The sequence below is a fragment of the Apodemus sylvaticus genome, chromosome 14, assembly GCF_947179515.1.
Source record: "Apodemus sylvaticus chromosome 14, mApoSyl1.1, whole genome shotgun sequence".
In the NCBI taxonomy this organism is placed as follows: Eukaryota; Metazoa; Chordata; class Mammalia; order Rodentia; family Muridae; genus Apodemus; species Apodemus sylvaticus.
Genome location: NC_067485.1, coordinates 37,450,590 through 37,464,862, shown reverse-complemented (window position 1 = coordinate 37,464,862; position 14,273 = coordinate 37,450,590). Strand labels below are relative to the sequence as shown.

Below are 14,273 nucleotides of genomic sequence, written 5' to 3'. Positions count from 1 at the left end.
CTGTTAGGTCTGTGGCTCTTTTAAAAAAATCTTGAATCTAGTTATTTCTCAATCTTTGTGATTCTAACATTAGCTAGGCACTTATTTCTTATACATCCACACGTGTGACACTCACAAGCACAGCCGTCATCTTTCTAGCATCCTGTTTTCTCTAATTCTACAAGCATGTGTTTGCCTGACTTCCTTTCTTATTAAAGACCACCAGGCAGCAATTGGCCAGGACTGCTATTGACTTAGTACCTGGAAGAGCTGAACACCATTAAAACCACTTGATGTTAAGATGGGGGCTAAGAATGAATGTGTTAGGGGGCAGCAGGGAACCCTTCCTGAGAGTGATGGTAATTTTAGTGGAAAAATCTTTTCCTACATTAAATTTATATTTTAGTCAAAACATAAAGACACAGAAATATTTTAATGGCACACTATGTGATACATTGACACAGAGATGCAGAGGTGTGTGTGTCTGTGTGTGTGTGTGTGTCTGTGTCTATAGTCAAGTTAAACACATTTCAAATGTTTCTCCCCTCTTTATGGCAAAACCAAAACACCAAAACCAACATCAAACCAAACCAAATAAACCCTACAAGCTCCCAAACACACAAACATTCAAATCTTTTCTTCTGGTCCATCCTTACTGTCATCTGTCTCCTATCACTGGGCAACAGCACACTATATCTCCTTGCTCCTAGCTAACTGAAAGTTTACATCCATTGGCTAACCCTCCTCCATCCCTTCGCTATCCAAGAGAGTAACTGTATAAATTCTCTACACCTGAGCCAACAGCCCATGTGGCCCTTGCTCTGGGCCTGAGAAATCTCATTCATATATATATATATATATATATATGAATATATATATATACACATACACACACACCTACATATATACATATACATGTGTATGTATATGTATGTGTGTATATATATATCCCATGCTGTCATAGACCAGAATCCATTCCTTGTTCTTGATGAACAACATCCTGTTGTGTATACACCGGATGTGATTTCTTCACCCATTTGTAAGCTAACGAGCACTTCAGTAGTTTCCATCGCTTGGCTATTATAAATTGTGCTATAATAAACTTGGAGGATTGATGTTATTTTGATATTCTGACTTCAGTCATTCATCCATCCATTCACATACCTGTGGTATGTGCCCAGCAGCAGTATTATTGAGTCTGGATTTACATTGTAAATCCATTTTTTTTTAAAGGAGAGGGGGCGGGATCTCTGGCTCAGTGGCATAGTATTTGGCTAGCATGTGCAAAGCCCTGGGAATCCACAACCACTGAACAGATTTACTTTTAAACCGCCAGTGTGCTGAGGCTCCTTATTTTCCACAGCTACAAAAGCTTTTGACCTGAAAACAAAACCAAAGACGTTTATTTATATATTCTCCGCATGAGTGCAAAGGAAGGTCAGAGGACTTGCAGGATCTGACTTCCTCCTTTCCCCAGGTGGGACCTAGGGATCAAACTGAGGTCACCAGGGTTGGGAGCAAGCACAGTGACCCGCTGAGCCATCCCAGGCTTTCCTCTGACTGTGTAAGAGGAGTCTGTCTCACTGGAGTGAGGTGATATGTCACTGTGGGTTTTGTTTGTTCCTTTGTTTCTTTGTTTTTTGTTTTTTGAGGCAGGGTCTCTCATGTAGCTCCGGCTGGCCCTATGATCCTTGTCACTACTCTTAGTGCGAGCCAGTGCACCTAGCTCTCACTGGGGGGTTGATTTGCATTTTCCCAATGATGAGTGACACTGAGCATTTCCATCTGTCCGCTGATCCTCTGCACACTATTCTTTTGAGAAATGTCTGCTAGATCTGTTGACCATTCTTACATTATGTATTTGTCCATTAAGACTTTTAAATTCTTCATATTTTGAATACTCCCCTCCTGAGATGCGTATTTTAGAGACTCTTGGGTAAACAACCTTGCAAGGCCCAGCATCCTCAAGGGTCCTCATGTTGTGTTGACTTTGAAGTTTTGCTCAACTTTGTTTGCTCTAATAGTGTCTTGGTGTGGGGTCTCTGGTGTCTTGGGGTGTGTGTGTGTGTCTGGTGTTTTCTACATAAAAGATCATATCATGTAACAAGGCATGCCGTTGCATGCCTTTAATCCCAGTACTCTGGAGGCAGAGGCAGGCAGCTCTCTGAGTTAGAGGCCAGCCAGGGAAGAACCTATCTAAAAAAAGATTATATTATGTGCAAACGACTTAGCTTCCTCTCCTGCTAGGGTAATTCTTTTTTTACCTGGTTGTTTTGCCAAAGACTTCCAGTACCAAGGTGACTAAAGAAATTAATGCTGCCACCCATGTCTTAGTTTAGGCCTGACAATACCGGTTGCTAGAATTTCACTGTTGAGTGAGTTATATTGCTAACTCTTGACTTGGCATGTCTGGCCTTTCTCATATGGAGACCTGACTTTTCTAATCCTAATTTGCTCAGTGTTTTTTATCATGAAGATAATGGTAAGTTACATTTTCTGTATCTATCGAGATGATCCTTTGACCTTTGTCCTACATTGTGTTTATATGCTATATCATATTTATTGATTTGCCTATGTTGATCATCATCATCTTTTTAATATGCTGTTGGACTCAGCTTGGTAGTATTTCGTTGACATGTTTGTCTCTGTATTTGTCATTTTTTTCTTTACCTTATCTGTCAGAGTTTTGTGGCTTTCATAGAATATGTTCTTCCTTCAAGTTTTTTTTTTATTTTAATCTAATAATTTGGGATTGGCATCACACTCAATAGTGCAGCTGTTTTTGGCAGGTGGCATTTTTAAAGTACTAATTCAATCTCATTGCCTGTTACTAGTTATTAGTTTCTTAATGATTTAATCTTGGTAAGTTGCATATGTCTAGAAATGTATCTGTTTCTTCTGAATAGAGTTGTTCTTAATCATCTCTAGCTGTTCTCTGCATTGCTCTAGCATCAGTTGTATTGTCTCTATTTTCACATCAAATTTTGTATCCTCACCCCATCCCTGCCCCCACCCTGCACCCCATTTTTAACTGAGTCCTCACACGTGCTCTACAGCTGAGCTCTGCTCCAGTCTCCCTTTCTCTTAATCTGGCTGACGGTTTCACAGTTCTCATGTTTTTGGAAGAGCCAGGTCTTCTTTAGTCCTCTTTAAGTTTGTATGTCATGTATGTCTGTGTCATTGGTGTATATATGGTTTATAACTATGGTCATTTGAATAAAAATGTAAGAATGTTTACATTAGGAATCCTAATTCATTTCTTGACCTCATCAGTTACTCAGCTGTAAGTTTCCATGTACTTATATAGTCTCCAGCTTTTCTGTTGTTATATATTCCTAGTTTATTGCACTATGGTCAGAAAAGTTACTTGATATGTTTTCAGCTTTTTAAAATTTGTTGAGCCCTTCTTTGTGGCCTATGATAGGATCTGTTTGGGACACTGCTCCGTGTGTGTTCTGCAGCTGTTGGGTGATGCTTCGTGGGTGTCTATTTTAGGTACCCTTGGCCTAGGTAGCATAGTTTTGTTGGTCTCTCCATTGCTGAAAGTCCCCAACTATTATTGCAATGAAGTCTTTATTTTCCTTGGAACTACTAATGCTTGCTTTAAATATTTGAGTGCTCTGATATTAGAAGCATGTATAGTTAGGATTATTCTTTCTTTTGCTTACTTGTAATGACTCATAATATAATGACCTTTTATATCTTTTTACCATTTTTGACATATTGTCTGTTTTACCTGATGTCCACTATGGGTACATCTTTCTTCTTAAGAATTACATTCATGGGATACCTCATCTAATCTTCTACTGTTGGCCTATACTTGATCTTGTTGCTTACAAGGTGTCTTCTTGTAAGAGACATATTGTTGGGTATTGTTATTTTGGTGATTGTCCTGATTTTACAAATTTAATTTACTTTTTTTTTATTTTGTAAACTTCAAATCACAAGTGTTTGTTTCTTTTATTTGTCCTTTCTCTATTTCTTTTATATATATATTTTTTTTTATTTTATTTTATTTTTATTTACATTGCAAATGATTTCCCCTTTTCTGGGTCCCCACTCCCCGCAAGTCCCATAAGCCCTCTTCCGTCCCCCTGTTCTTCCATCCACCCCTTCCTACTTCCCTGTTCTGGAATTCCCCTATACTCTTGCACTGAGTCTTTCCAGAACCAGGGGCCACTCCTCCATTCTTTTTGGACATCATTTAATTTGTGGATTATGTCCTGGGTATTCAAAGTTTCTAGGCTAATATCCACTTATCAGTGAGTGCATACCATGACTGATCTTTTGAGACTGGGTTACCTCACTTAGTATGATGTTCTCCAGCTCCATCCATTTGTCTAAGAATTTCATGAATTCAATGTTTCTAATGGCTGAATAGTACTCCATTGTGTAAATATACCACATTTTTTGTATCCATTCCTCCATTGAAGGACACCTAGGTTCTTTTCAGCTTCTGGCTACTACAAATAGGGCTGCTATGAACATAGTTGAGCATGTGTCCTTATAATTTAATTGACATTCAAGTTAATTATTGATATTAAAATCGGTATTATTATATATAATATACACTGTACATAGTATATAAGACCTTTAAAATTAAATAAAATAAAGTCATTTTATGACTTGTTTCCTAATTTAATTCTTACATTCTTCTCTCCTGTTGTTCCCCCCCTCTTGTACACATTTAAATGTAGTATATAATATATATGTATACATATATATAGTATATAGTGTATAATATTTATATACTTATGATCTTATACAGTACATTATACTATATACTATATATACTATATAAAATACATATATAATACACACACACACATATATATTTATAGTATCCCTATTCTCTTTTGCACACATGCCACAGTATGGAGATGAGGGAACAACTTGCAGGTGTTGGTTCTCTTCTTCCACCATGGGAAGGCTGGGATGGATCTCAAGTCATCAGGCTAGACAATTGGTGCATTTACACCTGAACCATTGCTCTCACTACAACTGCATTTAAAATCTTATGGTGTTTATGTCTTACTCATTAATGCCTTTAAGTTTGAAGAGCTCCCTTTAGCATTTTGTATAGGACATGTGAAGTTATATAGTCTCTCAGCTTTTGTCTGACTAGGAATGTCCTTTTTAATCATCCCATTTTTAAAGGATAGTTTAGCTGGAAATAATATTCTTGATTAGTGTGGGGATAAGTTACTTCTTGAGTTTGGGCAGCTATGATAACTCACACAACACCCCCCCTCCAGTATCAGATCCAGAAGGAGGAAAATGTGGGTCATCAGCTGAGGTGTTAGCCATTCACTCCCTCCTGCCTCCCCCTAGCTGTCTAGAGTTCTGCCTTAGATGCATGTGGTCATGGCAGGTGAGGAAGTGGACAGAAAGTAGACAGTTAACTATAGTGAGTGTCACAAGTGTCACCCACACTGGAGTGGACATTTCAGCACTGAAGCTGCCTTTGAGTCACCCACACTCCTAGAAGTACCACCTCACCCTGCTCTTGTAAGTAACCCTCATACACTGTTCAGTAAGCTGGACTTAGATAGAATCATCTCTTCGGGCTGCCGTGGCTCTCTTCATCTGAGATTTAGATGCCACCAGAAAAGTCACTGCCAATTAACAGTTTCTTTCCCTAAGTACTGAAAGTCTTATGCCATTCTCTTCTGATCAGTATGGATCTTTTTTTTTTTTTTTTGCCCTGAGAAGCCAGTTGTCAGAATTAAGTCACCCTTGTGTTATTTATTTCCTGTTATTACTCTGAGAACTTCCTTGTATTTTGTCTGTGCTTGGGTGCTGTATTACCCTTGATTGAGTTAAAAAAAAAAAAAAAACCTCTGCCAGGTGAACTTTTGGTTCTCATATACTAGGATATTTGTATCCTTTAAGTTTGGGAGTGAGGGTTTTAATAATCTCTGAATACATTTTCTACCTCTTTGATAGTCTCAAATTTCTCTGATAATCTGTATGTATGTGTGTGTATGCATGTGTTTGTGACTGTGTATATGTGTATATTTGTATGACTATGTATATGTATGTATATATGTATATATATGTGTATATAAATATATGTATATGGTGTATATAGAGGTCAAATGTCAGCCTTGAGAGTCATTCTTTTGATACCATCTATAGCATGTAGTTTTAATAAATGATCCATGCTAAATCCAGCTAGGCACTGGCATTGGTGGTCTCGCCCACCCCCACGGCTAGCCCCAAGCATCAGACTCCCCTGGTTTCCCTGGCCAACCTGCTGCCAAGCTGCTCTGGTCTTCCCAGGCCATCCAGTCCCTGTGGCTAGTCTGCAGAAAGTCAGCTACTGCTTGCTCAGATCCCCTTAGTCCCATAAAATAACACTAGAGACTTCTAATACCCCAGCCAGATTTATAACAGTAAATATCCAACCTCAAAATGCCCATGCAAAGAACACAAAACTCAATTGATATGAATACAAGCTGCACACCTACATTAGGCAAATGTACCCTGCATTACTCTATTGCCCAGCTGTGAAATCCCTCGCTACTTGCTTCTGCAGACCATGTGAGTCAGCTCCATCACCTCCTTATCCCTCCATCTTGTCTTCCCCTGTCCTCTGTTTTGTGTTTCTTTTCTCCCTCCTCTTTTCCCTCTCTAAAACTTTCAGCTTGCCTTTTCCTTCCACTGCCCAATCACAGGTTCTAGCCTTATCTGGTCAATTAATATTTCATTGGCCTCAGCTGAGTACGGCAGCCTCTTGAGGGAGCAGAACATACCAACAGCAATCCACAACAACCATCTACCTTGTACTTTGAACAGGGCTGTCACTGAAACCTGTGGCTGGCTCACAAGTTTGGCCAGACACCAGTGAAAAACCACAGATATGCACCTTCCCCTTGTGCTCTCAGTGCTGGGAATATAAATTTATGTGGGTGCTGGAGACTGAACTCAAGTCCTTTCAAGTTTTACCAACTGAACACTCTATCTCCTGAGCTCCCTGAAGATTTACTTAAGCCATCCCAAAGTTGCTCTATGAAGTTTTTCCTTTTTCCCTTTTATACTTCTTTATTCCCTTTCCTAGGACTGCTTTTACAAGTGTTGATCACCATTAATAGCAAAGATTTAGATTTATTCAATTTATACCTTTTTTTTCTTAAGATTTATTTAGTTTATGAGTACACTGTAGTTGTTGTCTTCAGATGACACCAGAAGAGGGCATCAGATCCCATTACAGATGGTTGTGAGCCACTATGTGATTGGTGGGAATTGAACTCAGGACCTCTGGAAGAGCAGTCAGTGCTCTTAACCACTGAACTATCTCTCCAGCTTCCAACTTATGCTTTTCTAAAACCACCCTAGGTCCATATTTTTGGAGAAGTTATAAAAACAATTATGAAAGTTAAATAATAACTATTCTGTTTCTTCCTATCTCCCAATGCTAGTCTTTCTCGATGTGGCTTAGTCATTGTATGGAGTGAGAAGAAATGTGACAAGGACCATTCTCGCATGTCTTACTGGATACCAGTGAGTCCTGTTATCTTCTTGACTTTGTTCTCATTTGAGGGGGCAAAGAATCTGCAGCACCTACTTTCCTTAATGTAAAGCTCAGATGTTTGTTCCAGAAATAGACCCCTTTAGGGAGAAGCCCATAATGAACAGTACACTTAATATTTAGAAAATGGCAGAAATACTAATAAGGGAAGTCACAAGACCAAGAAACCAGGATTCTCTCAGAAGTAGATGGGAGAATTAATTGTAAATCAATTAAGCTCACAGATTATTGTAATTTTAACTTTTAAAATCTTATTTTTAATGATGGTTCTTAAATACTTTAACCTCCCTTTTAACCCACCACAGGTAATGGGCAAGAAAGGTTCCGAGGGTGGGAAAAAAGTGGACATATTTAGAAAGGTTCTTTGGAGTAATTCCTGTCTGTGTTGCGTAGAAATCAGCAGTTCAGTTCACAGGTTAGCAGGCAGGGGCAGCTTGATCCACTGGCAGACACCTCACAAAAAATCAGCAAGTCCAGTTTGGTAGAGCTGGCCCAGCAACAGTGGTGATACAACCTAGCAGAGACAGCCAGGCCTCAGCCTTGGCTTCGGTCAGCAGGAGGGACCAACAGCAGTACCAGGAGAAGTTCTCAGCTGTGCCTCTCTCAGGGAAGCAAAGATCAGCAAAGACGTGAGACCTACAAGCACTGCACAGCTAGATGTCCCTGCAAGCTGAGCGCGGTCTCTGTCACTCCACGGAGTCCTAGTCATACCCTCCACACACCATGTGTCCTGCCTCTCAGCATGTGCATCCAATCAGCCCGAGTCCAAGGAAGTGTCAAGAAACTGCAGCACACCACCAGAAGTGTTTGGTATGTTTCCCTCTAGACAAATGCAGCTCAACTACAACACAATGTAAGGCAGACCAATACATGCATGTCATTAGCAAAGAATCCTTCATCATGTGTCCTTTCACGAGCTTGCTTTAGCAGAACATCCTTCCTCCTGTGTCTGCTTCAGCAAAAGTTTCCTTACCAGTCTGCTTGAGCCTTTCATACCTGTGTCCACTTTAAGGAAACATTCCTTCACATTTTTGCCCCCACCAAACACCATCCAACAGACTTTCCACAGAACCCTTAAAGTTTTCCAGATTCTTCTTCTTTTAAAAACGGTTTCATGATAATGACAAACACCAAGATAGGTGTTATTTCTCATTAACTGCAAACAACAAATACTGATCTGTAAGGAAACTAAGATAATATGATTAATTTTTAAAGACTTTATAAAATAAATTCTGTACAAATCAGGCCATTCAAATCAAAATTCCATTAATGATTTGAAAGTTAGCCCCAAAGCTTACTTTAAAATTTCAGATAGTCACAGAAGATGAATTATAAAATTAGTGTTTATTGAGTACAATTATTTCAGCAACCCTGGTTAAGGGAGTGGATTCATAAGTTAAGGAAAGATTAGGGGCTGATTAGATGGCTCAGTAAAGGCCCTTGCTGCTTCTCTAAGGCAGTGTTCTATTGCTATGAAGAGATGCCATGACCAAGACAACTTATAAAAAGGTATTTAATTGGGACTTTCTTACAGTTTCATAGGCTTAGTCTATGATCATCATGGCAGGAAGCATGGGGGCAGGCTCAGGATGCTGAAACAGCCACCAAGAGCTTACATCTGATCCACAGAATATAGGCAGAAAGAAAGAAAGACTAGACCTGGCCTGGACTTCCAAAACCTCAAAGCACATCCCCAGTGACACACCTTCTCCCACAGAGCCACACTTCTAAATTCTTCCCAAACAGTTCCACCAACTGGCAACCAGACAGTTGAATATATGAGCTAATGGAGGCCATTATCCTTCAAACCACCACACTGCTAAATCTGATGGTCTGGGATTGATCTCCAGGATCCACATGGTAAAAGGAGAGGAGGAGAGAGCCAAGTCTATTGGCTGCCCTCTGACCTTCACACACGTCATGACATGGGTGTGACCCTACACAAATAGTAATGAGTGAATGAATGAATGTGATACAAAAAAAGAGAAAGAGGGCTAGCTCCTCCTAGACAGTCAGTACTATTTCATCATGATAAATGTGGTTGATTTAGCTGCTCAGAATAATGTGTGGCCCAACAATATATCACAATGGCAGCAATCTTCGTATTAAGTCACACAAAAAATAAATAAATTCTCCCAAACCACTGAACATTTATAATTGTTTGTTACAAACATGCAGCAGGAAACATAGACTACATATTGACATTCCCAAAATAGTGTTTGATGTTCACATCGACTGGCACAGCATGTCATTGGTCTGGTGTTTATCTTAATATGAGGAGAGAGTAGGAGTGCGTGAACTCTTTCTGTCAGATGCTGACTAGCACCTTCCCCAGTACTTTCTGGCCTATTTTACATCATCATGCAACATGTGGGGCAAGTTAAAGTCTTTAACCTACAGCTTTGCCGTTTCTGTTACTCACTGTCAGCCGTCATCTGAAATTAGTAAGTGAAAAATTCCATAAATAAACAATAGTTAAGTTTTGAATTGTACATTGCTCTGAGTGATGTGATAAAAATTTGCATCATCCACTCCTCCCTGCCCACAGGCATGAGTAACCCTTTTTGTCCAGCATAATTACAACTTTTACACAAGCTACCCACCAATCACCCAAGTGATCACTTGATTATGAGGCCAGTGGTCCAGAAAACATCCCAGAACCATGTTCAGATGACACTTATTTTACTTAACAATTATCCAAAGTGCCCTTGTGAGAAAAGTCAGAAACCCAGGAAGGACGTGAAGTTGGTGTCATGTAGCAATATGGAGAGCTATAGGAGAAGGATGGTACATGTGGTGTTCGGTAGTGTTCTGAATTCAAGGCACACACTGGGTGGGGATGTCTTGTAATGCACCCATAGAGTAGCTACGGGAGAGGTGCTATCCTAAGGAGGTGGGCTGGCTATCTCGAGCCTGCCCTACTTTTCTCAAGGCTGAGCACATCAGCATTTTGAGAGTCTCAATCAGGAATCGTCTTAATCTTCTTTTATTTCTTTCTTAATTTTTGAGATTATAATATATCATTTTCCCCTTCCCCTTTTCACCCTCCAAACCTGCCCCAAACACTCCTTCTTGCTCTCTTTCAAATTTATGGCCTCTATTTTCATTCATTATTGTTACATGCATATATGAATACATATATATTCTAAAAGTAGTCTGTTTAGTCTATATGTTACTTGTATGTATGTGTCTATGTGTATATGTTTCTCTGTGTGTCTCTCTGTCTCTGACTCTGTCTCTGTTGCTCTGTGTGTGTGTGTGTGTGTGTGCACGCGCGCGCGCACGCACGCGGCAGTGGGAACCAAAGAACAACTTTCAGGAGGTGTTTCTTTCCTCCCATATGTGTGCCCGAGGATGACCTGCAGTCTGTCAGGTTGGGAACAGGCACCTTTAGCATCTTGCTGGCTCAAATTTGGTTATTTTATGGAATAATAAAATTGTGGTAACTTGAAGTGTGTGTGAATCAAACTCTAGCATGTTATAAATAAATATATTTATCAGTTTTTAAATCATATATATAGGCAGCCAAAGGAGGGCAAAGGAAATAAGCGTGCTCCACGAAGACCTGAGGCATGCCAGCTTTTCTTCCAGGTTGCCATGTTCCTGAGAAAGGCAGTGGTTAGCCTCTTGGAGAGGAAACCACCTTAACCTAAATATATATTTTTATTCTCTGAGAATGTCATTCAATGTATTTTTATCATATTCAGCCCTTTCATTCAACTCTTCCCAGATTCACCCTCACTCCTCTAACCAACTTTGCATTCTCATTTAAAAAAAGAAAGAAAGAAAAGGAAAAGAAAACAAAACAAAACTGTCAAGTCTGACTTGTGCTTCCCGAGAGGGTATGGGGTCATCCACTGGAGCCTGGCTGATCTACCAGGGAAATCAGCCTTAAGGAAGCAGATTCCCCTCCCCCAGTGGCTATCAATTGCTCCTTAGCTCTGGTGCCTACTTCTGTCTCCATGCTGGGATTTTGTTTGACTTGAGCTTGTGTAGGCCTTGGGTATTCCATCACGACAACTGTTGAGCTCATCTGTGCAAATGCCCTGTTGTGTTTTGAAAACTTCCATTGTACTTCCCTGAGGCCTGCGGCTCTTGTAGTCTTTCTACCTGCTCTGTCTTGATGTTCTTGGGAGGAAAGAGTATGATCTAAGGCCCATTTAAGGCTAAGCACTCTGCAGTCTCTTATTCTCTGCACCTTGGTCAGTTGTGCATCTCTGTGTTAATTGCCATCCACTGTAAGAAGTTGTTGAGGGTTGAAGAGGTGCACTTATCTGCAAGTATATAAGTGTGGGGCTTCGGATGTGGATCCTGAGGACCATGTCCAGTGGACTATAAGGCAAGCCCTTGACTGAGTGAGTTGCCACCACAACTGTTCAGATATGGGTGTGCTATTGATGCCTCAACCATTTCAATAAGTGAAATAACCATTTCATTGGCTACAAGAGGCCAGTTCTTTGCGTTAGGGCTATGAGGGGTGAGAGAAGGAAGCTGTGTGGTACGTCATTCCTAACGATTTAGTTTCTAGAGCTTGTGGTTCATTGTATGTCTATAGAAAGCCAGTTTGGGTTTAATTTTTTCATTTGCTTGTGTCTGTGTGCTTTTTTTTTCAAGGTAGAGTTTCTCTGTGTAGTCCTGGCTGTCCCTGTCCTGGAACTTGCTCTGTAGATCAGGCTGGCCTTGAACTCAGAGATCTGTCTGCCTTGAATTCCTGAGGCTGGCTTTGATTAAAGGTGTGCACCACCATGCCCGGCATGTGTATGTGTGTATATATATAAAACTAAGCACTTCTATACAACTGTCAGAATGACTGAAATATTAGTAACCAAAAGTCCCCTGTTCATAACAACTACTGGAGAGGACAGGAAACAGTGCTTTTCCTCACTGGAGGGAACACAGAGTGGGCTGGTCCCATTGGAAGACCATTTGGCAGATTGCTACAGAAATAACTGAGGTTACACTAAACATAAAACAATCTGCAATCTTGCTCCCCGATGTTTACCCAGATAAGCTGAGGACTGTGTAGTAGCTTTCTAAGTAATTGCTTCACTATGAAAGCAACCAAATGCTATTCTATAGGTAAAGGATAAATAAACTGTGGTTTGACCAAACTGCAGATTACTATTCAGTGATTTAAGAAAATGGCCTACAAAAGGCATGAATGAATTTTCAAATGCATATTGTGGTAGCTGAAGTGAAGACCCAACAGTTAGGAGCATGTGCTGGTCTTACAGATGACTTGAATGCAGGTCCTAGCACCCATGCCAAAGAGTGCACAACCACCTATAACTCTAGCTCCAGGGGGATTGCATACCCTCTTCTGGCCTCACATGCATATACCCACACATGTACATACAACTAAAAATCATTGAAATAAATAAATACATACATATTGCAAATGGGATAAGGCCAATCTAAAAATGCCACACGCTGTACAATTCCTACTATATAGCATTCTAGAAAGGACTCTATAGGGATTGATAGCGCAGTGGTTTCCAGAAATGCAGAAAATGAAGATGAGAAGATTAAATAGGTAAGTCACAGAAAAACAGTTTTAGGCAAAACTCATTCTGTTTTCTGTTATAACTCTGATGGTAAGATAGTACAAAAGTAAGCATTCTTATAAGTCACAGGAAGATATACCACAGTTCCTCCCCTCAAAGTTTCAAACAACCAAGAGGCTGGGTTCTATGACTGAGTGAATTGTTGTTGTTGTTTGTTATTGTTATCATCACTATCATTGTCATCATTGCCTTCATCATCATCATCATCATCGTCATCATCATCATTGTTGCCATCATCGTCATCATCATCATCGTCATCATCATCATCATTGTCGTCGTCATCATCATTGTCATCATCATCGTCATCATCATCATCGTCATCACCCATCATCATCGTCATCGTCATCACCATCATCATCGTCATCATCATCATCACCGTCATAATCATCATTGTCGTCATCATCATCATCATCGTCATCATCATTGTCGTCATCGTCATCATCATCATCATCATCGTCATCACCCATCATCATCGTCATCGTCATCACCCATCATCATCGTCATCACCATCATCATCGTCATCATCATCATCATCATCATCATCGCCGTCATAATCATCATTGTTGTCATCATCATCATCGTCATCATCATCATTGTCGTCATCATTGGTCAGGAAGCAGAGAAGGATGAAGGGTATTGCTCAGTTCACATTTCCTTTGTTATCTCTCGGGTTGGGACCTGAGCTCCAGGGATGGTGCCAGCCACATTCAGGGTGTGTCTTCTATATTCAGTTCGCCTTTTCTGAAAGCATCCTCAGAGATAACACTCGCAGGAGTGTTCCCATGATGAATAAATCCTGTCAAGTTGACAATGAAGACCTACTACTATAATATGCACATATTTCCTGGCACAGTCTGCTAAGAGAGACAAAAAGCTTTGGCACTTCAACAAGTAACAAGCACCCTGGCACACAGATCTTGGTTTGTAAAACCATTGTGCAATAAAAGGAACCAGGATCCTAGGAGAAGCGGTTTATTCTGTGTCTGGGAAAGAAAGTGCAGGAGATGCGCTGGGGTATCGTGCAGTACCAGAAGAAGTGATTATGCCCAGATTACCAACTGCTGCTGTGTATCAATAGGACACCACTCCTGAGCCAAATGAATGATCTCCCAATGGCCAGGCTAGAATAATCTGAAAGGGTGGGGGTGGGAGGATGGAAGATGGGGGTGGAAGTAGGAGAATGATATTGGATTAATACC

The 14,273-nt window shown here is 40.3% G+C and overlaps 1 non-coding gene across 1 annotated transcript; it reads right to left on the bottom strand.

Annotated features, from left to right (window-relative positions):
- Window positions 1-11,023: 11,023 nt before the first annotated feature.
- On the bottom strand, window positions 11,024-11,160 carry LOC127665354 (small nucleolar RNA SNORA67). The gene has a single exon (XR_007973398.1). It is a non-coding gene; the product is annotated as a small nucleolar RNA SNORA67 (small nucleolar RNA).
- Window positions 11,161-14,273: the final 3,113 nt, after the last annotated feature.